Raw genomic sequence first — 7,505 nt, 5'->3', positions numbered from 1 at the left:
TTTGCTTGCAATAACTCTTAAATTTGATATAGTCCCATTTATTTATTTTTTGTTTCCCTTGCCCGAGGAGATATATGAAAAAAAATTTCTACCAGAAATGTCTGAGAGTTTACTGCCTATGTTTTCTTTTAGAATTTTTATAGTTTGATTCTAACATTTATGTCTTTAATCCATTTTAAGTTTATTTTTGTGTGCAGTATAGGAAGGTGGTCTATTTTCATTTTTTTGCACATAACTGTTTAATTTTCCAAACACCATTATTGAAAAGACTATCTTTAGTCCATTGTATGTTTTCACCTCTTTTGTTGAATATTAACTGACTATAAAGGCATGGATTTATTTCTGGGCTCTATTCTGTTCTATTGATCTATATGTCTATTTTTATGCCTAAATTAACTTTTGCTATAAAACTATTGTCTTGGTATTTTATGTAATTTTACATAATTACCCAGTGATTATACTATGTTATAGCTTAGTAGTCTTCCCCTTAAAATTTCAAGAAAGTGTAGTCATGTTATTTTAAGGATTATCAAAATTAATACTGTTAAAACTGAAAGAGCTAGTCCAGGGGTCTGGTAGAACTGTTTATACAGTTGCTAAGTTAATAATAGAGACAAAGGATACCCTTTCTAATGAATGCTTTAGTTGGTTACTGCTTTTATTTTTCCTTTTATTGCTTGAAGAATTCCAAGATGATGTTAAAATTCAGGAATTATCTTGTGGGTTTTTATTCTTTACTCTCTATTTTATGTTGCTAAACTCTAAGGTTGTATCCCTGGTTCTTTTAGTTTCTATCTATATTTTTTTTACTATCTGTATGCCAGTGACTTCTTAGTCTTTCTCTCCAGCCCTTTTCTATTTAGGCTCTATGTCCAACTACTTTCTCTGTTACTCCATAGCATTTGGCCTGTACTTCTGTGATAAACTGTTCTCTATCTTACTGTTTCTATGTCTGCATTCTCCCACCTGAGGGTGGGTTCTAGAAAGTAATCATGAACACTTTTGTATCTCCAGGACTAAATAGAGTGTTTTCTAGGTCATCAGTTTATATATTTTCAGTGAATGAAAGAGTGATAGGTATTCAGTAGATTAATTATCCTAATTCCCTCACCATCAGGCAGAGCATAAACTAGATGGATCAGATTCACCATAGAGGGTTAAAAATACTGTGAAGAATATGAGTATTAAGTGACTCTTTCATCTGAGAAAATATACCAGTGAGTATAATTATAAAGGAGATAACTGTTAAACAAGTAAAATGTTTTGTTATAGAGAAAAATCTGACTTCTTTTTTATTTTATTTATTTATTTTAAAATTTAATTTAATTTAATTTGTATCACCATTTATCTCCTCTATACTCTCTTTCACGTCCACCCACCTTGATTTCTTTTTAGAAAATAAAAAAATGCAAGCTAGGATTGTGTGCTAGCTTAAATGTGCTTATCTTTCATGTTGCCTTCTTTCTGCTCTGTAGAAATAATTGTGGACTCTCACCTCAAATTTTGCTACTCTTCACAGTCTTGAAGCATGTTAGAGACCAGAAGTTCTTCAACCTGAGATGTTAGTTACATCTGTATAACTTTGCTAGACAATAAATAAAAAGACACAGAGGTAGGAGAAAATGTAGAGGAAAAAAACAGAGCAATTGGACATGTTGGTTGCTATAAGATTTTCAGGAAGAACAAAAGAGAAACTCTATTTTTATATTATTTTAAAATAATCACCATTTCACATATTTTAGTAGATACAGCATAATGCCTGGGAAGACACAGCCCAAAGCACAAATTAACCAGTTGTGTTTGATTTGGTTTGTGGTAACTCCTACAAGAAGAAAACATTAATGATAGTCTTTAAACTAGAATCAGAAAAGCTTAGCTATGGGATTTGTTAAGACATCCACCTCTCAGTTGTTTCTCATGATGAAACAAATATCACTCTACACATTATTAATTCCTTTAGTATTACTATCACATGAGTGTGCGGGGAAGCTTAACCTGGGCATTATTTGAATCTTAGATAGACATGAGAGTTCTAAGCAAAAACACTCTATAGAGCATCTGTTGTGGATTCAAAACTAGTTTCCACACAAGTCTGGGAATGAGAAATCTTAAATTGCAACTGCTTGTAATAAATTCTTGAGATCCAGATAATGTTTGACCAAGAAATACAGAAGCTCAAAGTTGGCCTAACAATATACTTCTTAAGTATCTTTGATCCATATAGAAACACTAGGATCAACCAAATTTCTATACCCACTTGGAGTCCTGGTGTGTGTTTCCTACCTTTCTGCAGCATGGTAATGTCTTTGACCCTCACTACAGGCTGCTTCAAAAATGTCAGATTCTTCTCTTCAGATACCACTACAGAGAGCTTTTGCTCGTCTCATATGTCACCCTGAGAAATACTGAGGAGACAAATAGGGTAGAAAAAAATAATTTTCTGCTTGGGCTACTATAAGAGGCAAAATGCTTGGTGATCATAGTCAAAACCATTCACACATGCCAAAACTTTTTTTTCTGGTTAAAAGGGATATGCCTGCAAAATTGTTGCTATTGTTTGTTTTTATTAATTGTTCTTTCACCAATAAAGATACCAGTCCATCAGTAGGGACCCCAGCACTCTCCAGAGCTGTATAGGTGCATTTTAGCAGCAATTTATGCTGAAGGTCCGACAGTCAGTTTCTGAGTTGCTAATTTCTTTCTCTTTTTTTTATCCTCACTCGAGGACACTTTTCAATATTTTGTTCAGATAGAGTGGGAGGGGGAGTAAAAAAAAAGAAATATTGACATGAAAGAGACACATCAAGTGGTTGCCACCCACATGGCCCAAACAGGGCCCAGGAAAAACTGCAACCAAGGTACATGCCCTTAGCGGGAACTGAACCCGGGACTCTCCGGACCGCACACCAACACCCCAACTGCTGAGCCAAACTGGCCAGGGCTGAGTTGCTAATTTTAAACAATTTACTGTAAAATTATTCAAATGTCAAAGAATAAAATGGCATTTAATGGCCTCTGAAGAATAACTACCTCAATTTGTCTTGCTGTATTTGTCTTGCTGTAAAATATGGCTGCCAAAAGTTCAAATTTTGCTGGTGCATCTTATGTAATGGTGGTTTCTATTGCTTTTCATTGTGGTTAGCTCTTGAAATCATTAGTAAATGTCATAGGAACCTGTTAAGTGTCGGGTTAGCTGGTTTTGCATTAGTTGCTGTGGGACCTGCTCCTGCTCCTGCTACTGTGCCTGTCTGCTTTACTCATAATACAAGGTATAGTCCAATTGGAATTACTGGAGCAAGTACTACATTAAAATAAGTTTATCTATAAACGCTCTTGTTTATATCAGTTTTTATGGAGTACAGAGCCAGCATATTTTTGCTTTCCTAAAAAATGGAATAAAAAAACAGGAGTTGCCAATAGAGAAAGATGGAAGCAAGGAGAAAGGAGTATCTAAATTTTAAGTTTGTAAGATCTTAAAGGATACGGAACACGTATGGAGCACAAGAGGCTTAATTATGATGAAGATGATAAGATCACACAAGGTCAGTAAGGTGATTAGATATAAAAGTAGAGAATAGATTTGGGTAGATAAAGCAAAGAAACAGAATATTAAAAGGAAACAAAAAGGTGAGCTGTTTCTCTTAACTAATTACTGAAAAAATTGGCTATTGGGATTTCAATAAAAAATAGTTATGTTTTAAAATATTTTAGCAATTATCTTACCCATTAATAAAAACAATCCCTCTTGCTTGCATTTTATTTGATTTTTTTTTCATCTGCATCATACCGTTCTTTAATATTACATCTCTGTGGTGAAATCTTTACTATCCAGTTTGCCTTCCCTAAGACCTACCAGAAGCTGTCAACTTCTCCTGTTATAAAATGATAACTTAAAAAAGTTCTTCACTCCCTGGCCCATGTGGCTCAGTTGGTTGGTGCATCATTCCATACACCACAAGGTGGCGAGTTTGATTCAATTTCAGGGCACACACCCAGGTTGCATGTTAGATTCCTCGACCAGGGCAAGTGCCAGAAGCAACCAGTCAATGTGTCTCTATCAATTAGATGTCTCTTTAGTACTGGAATACTTTTGCAAGAAGTAGAACATTCAATAGAACAGAACAGAAAATCCAGAAACAGAAAATAACATACCAAGAATTTAATGCAAAATAAAGTGTATTACAAACTAGGTGAGAAAAGTGGTTTGCAACATGTGAATAGGCATTTTTTAAAAAGTTCTTAAATGTCATCGCTTTTCGGCCTTTTGGCTAACATCAAGTGTAGTATCTGTTCTTATCAGTTTAATAAAATATTTTAAAATGTTATTTCATGCTTCAAAATAAATTGTAAACTGATTTAATTTTGGGAAATAAAAGGAAAGAAAACGTAAATGTAAGGCTGGGGTTACTGCATTAAGAGAAACATGGAAAATGTGCTTCTATTTCATCTGGAGAAAGTGCATTTGTTTCTCATAAATTTGCACTTGTAGATACATTGCCACAATTTCCAAAATTGTGAAACACCTTTCTGTTGTTGCATCTGCTAAATTTACTGGAGACTGGCTGGGGTCCAGAGGGATGTGGAAAAAGAATAAATGCAGAGACAAAAGTATTTATAGATTTTTTCTTTTTCAAAGGAGCTTTCTGGAGGACGAGGCCTTTAGCATTCTGAAATTCCATGTCACTCTAGCCCCAGTGGTAGGCAAAGACTGCTTCTCTACTGGGGTATTTCTAACTTTTGTGACTGTCTTAAAACACTTAAGACAATTTCCATCATTTTTGAAAAAACCCCAGCACCACCCATTCACAAGCATTTACTGAGATTTTAAGATGTCTGGACCTTGCACATGTGCTCTGAGTATCTTTGGCCACGGGGGCCTTTGGGCGCATGCGCATTGACGGCTGCTCTGAGGTGCGCAGGCGCAATTGTGTGTAGAGGGAGGCATTGCTTGGTTACTATCATTCTAGGCTGAAAGATTTCAAACCACGGTGCTTCTCTGCTAGGTGGTTGTGGCCTGAGGCGACTGGCTTATCTAGAGCCTTAGTATTGGGCTCAGAAGCCAGCTGGTAAAAAGCTGAGGGGAAGGTGAGGCTTCTCTGTATCCCTTGGCTAGCTGCAATGAAGAAGATTTTCGGCTTTGGGAGTAGAAAGAGCTTGTTGCCCTTGAGGTCATTCAGCAGCCCTGGGAGGAACAGCATAGGAGACAGGCTTAAAAGGACTAACAGGAGCACCTAGCTGGGGTACCAGATCCAAGACAAAGATCTGAGAAAGATGCACAAAGCTGCCTGTGTGGGCAACGTAGCAAAAGTGAAGCAGAATCTGTTGCTCTGGATAAATGGCTTAGATGATAGAGACAAGATGAACAGGTGGTAGAAACTGCAAAGCCGAAGGCCTGGGGTCCACCAGGAGGAGGCATGTGGACCTGGGAGAAGCTCTCCCTGCCAGGCCCAGCCAGGTGCAGTGCAGCCCTCCTGCCACCCAGGGTGCCGGCTGCCCCCCTCTTGCAGCCCCGCAGCACCTCAGTGGTAGAGACCTTAGTGGGGTCTAGATCTCAGGCCAACTTTATGAGCAGCAGACACAAAAACATTAGGACCCACTTTTAATTCCTCTCACAGAGCACTTTACTGACAATTTAAAAATGATTTAATTAAATATCAATGGTAGAAATTAAATTAAGTATATACAGCATATTTGTTCACATTTTTATGCTGTAATGCTATTTGTAGAAAAGTGCATAATGAGAGAAATAATTCCCCTAATAGATCAACTTCTGGGCTAGAAATTCTTCTGATAAAATCCAGTAACCATTTTATATCAGTGTACACCTTTGTTCTTTATTGACGGACCTCAGAAGGGAACTTTGAAGTGAGAAGATAGCTGTGGTCTGAAATAGGAAGACTCATTTCTCAAATCTGTGCTCTTCTTATATTTATCAATTTTACAGAAACTAAATAAAATATGGTTTTAAAAATTTTGAGTCACAGTGCTGTCTTTATTGTGATAAAATTTAAAAAAATTATTGTGTAGGCTATAAAGATTTGCCTTTCTAGATATCAACATGTGCTATAAATTTCCACAAATTATTTATTTATTAATAACTGAAAAGACAGAGAAATTATTGGAACAGAATGGAAAAGCTCAAACATCCAAATAGATGTAAGACTTTAAAACTTGATACTGGGTGACATTTTATGTTCATAGAAAAAGATGAATTACTCATAAGTGGTTGAGAAATAACTGTTAAGTTTTTGGAGAAAACTGGCTAGACTTTAATCTCACAAAGTAAGTTCCAGTTGAAATATAAATTAAAAATTTCAAATATACAAAATGTGAAAATTAGCAGAAAAAAACACTGATGCCTACTTATATATTTAAATTGACAAAGACTTCAAAAGCAGGATTTCTGGAGTTTGAGCAATATAAAAAATTAAAACCCACTGTCTATCAGAAAGTAATATTAAAAAAAAGAAAATGTACTTGTAAAATATTTACAACATATGCATATCAGAGTAAAAGTATATGTTACAGAGAAAACTTTGAATTCAACAAGAAAAAACTCTAATTTGACATTGGACAAAGCACTTTTAACATATCTACAATGACCAGTGGACATAGGAAAAAATATTTAGTGTCACCGATAACAAAAGAATTTACATTAAAAGAGGAGTGTAATACTGTTTTCTATTCACAAAGTTTGTGAAGATGACCAGCAATGGTACTTATACTGCTGCTTAAAGTTTTAGTTGCTTTTGACTTTTCAAATGTGCAATAATATATATTATTTTTTACCTATTAATTCTATTTATACTAAAATATCTTTATAAAATAATTATATAAATTACATACAATTTGTTTTTCTCAGCACTGCTCAAAATAGTAGTGTAGAAGAACTCATATACATGGATTTTGTTTAAAAATTGCAGTGCATCCATAGGATGGAATAATATGTGACAATTGAAGGTGGTAAAGATAGTAGATGGATGTTAACATGTAAAGATGTACTTTGGTAGATCAGAAAGGGAGACAAAAATCAGTTTGATTATACAAACACACAGACTATGCTTATATTAGCCCAAAATATGTGCAAAATGTGATACAATTTATTTCTGAACATTTGTATTATAACATTTAAAAAAATGTTTTTGAGGACTGACATCTGCAAACTTTTAACCTCTTCAGGAGGAAAAGGAATCTTTTTATCTGTGCCTGTAGAATACATGTATATATGTAAATGTACACATTTTTTACTTTAAATAGCTTTATTACATATAATATATAAATGATTTTAAGTTAATCATTTTAGTTGTATTTTTATGATAAAAATAGCAAATATAGTGATTATTACTATTGCAGAAGTATTGCTTTACTTTATAGAAATATTTTTAAAAAACACTGAACTCTCCAAGTATATTTACTCATTATTTTAATACATTTATACATAAACTATAACCTGAATATCTATGTAGCAGATATATTCTACTTAGGACCCTTTCAATTTCTCTCTC

The 7,505-nt window shown here is 34.5% G+C and overlaps 1 pseudogene; it reads left to right on the top strand.

The window, feature by feature from the left end:
• Nucleotides 1–4,248: 4,248 nt before the first annotated feature.
• LOC118620968 lies at nt 4,249–4,356 on the top strand (annotated as a pseudogene).
• Nucleotides 4,357–7,505: the final 3,149 nt, after the last annotated feature.

The sequence above is a fragment of the Molossus molossus genome, unplaced genomic scaffold, assembly GCF_014108415.1.
Source record: "Molossus molossus isolate mMolMol1 unplaced genomic scaffold, mMolMol1.p scaffold_m16_p_1, whole genome shotgun sequence".
NCBI classification, from domain to species: Eukaryota; Metazoa; Chordata; class Mammalia; order Chiroptera; family Molossidae; genus Molossus; species Molossus molossus.
Note: the sequence above shows the minus strand (reverse complement) of the source record. Positions and strands in the feature narration are given on the sequence as shown.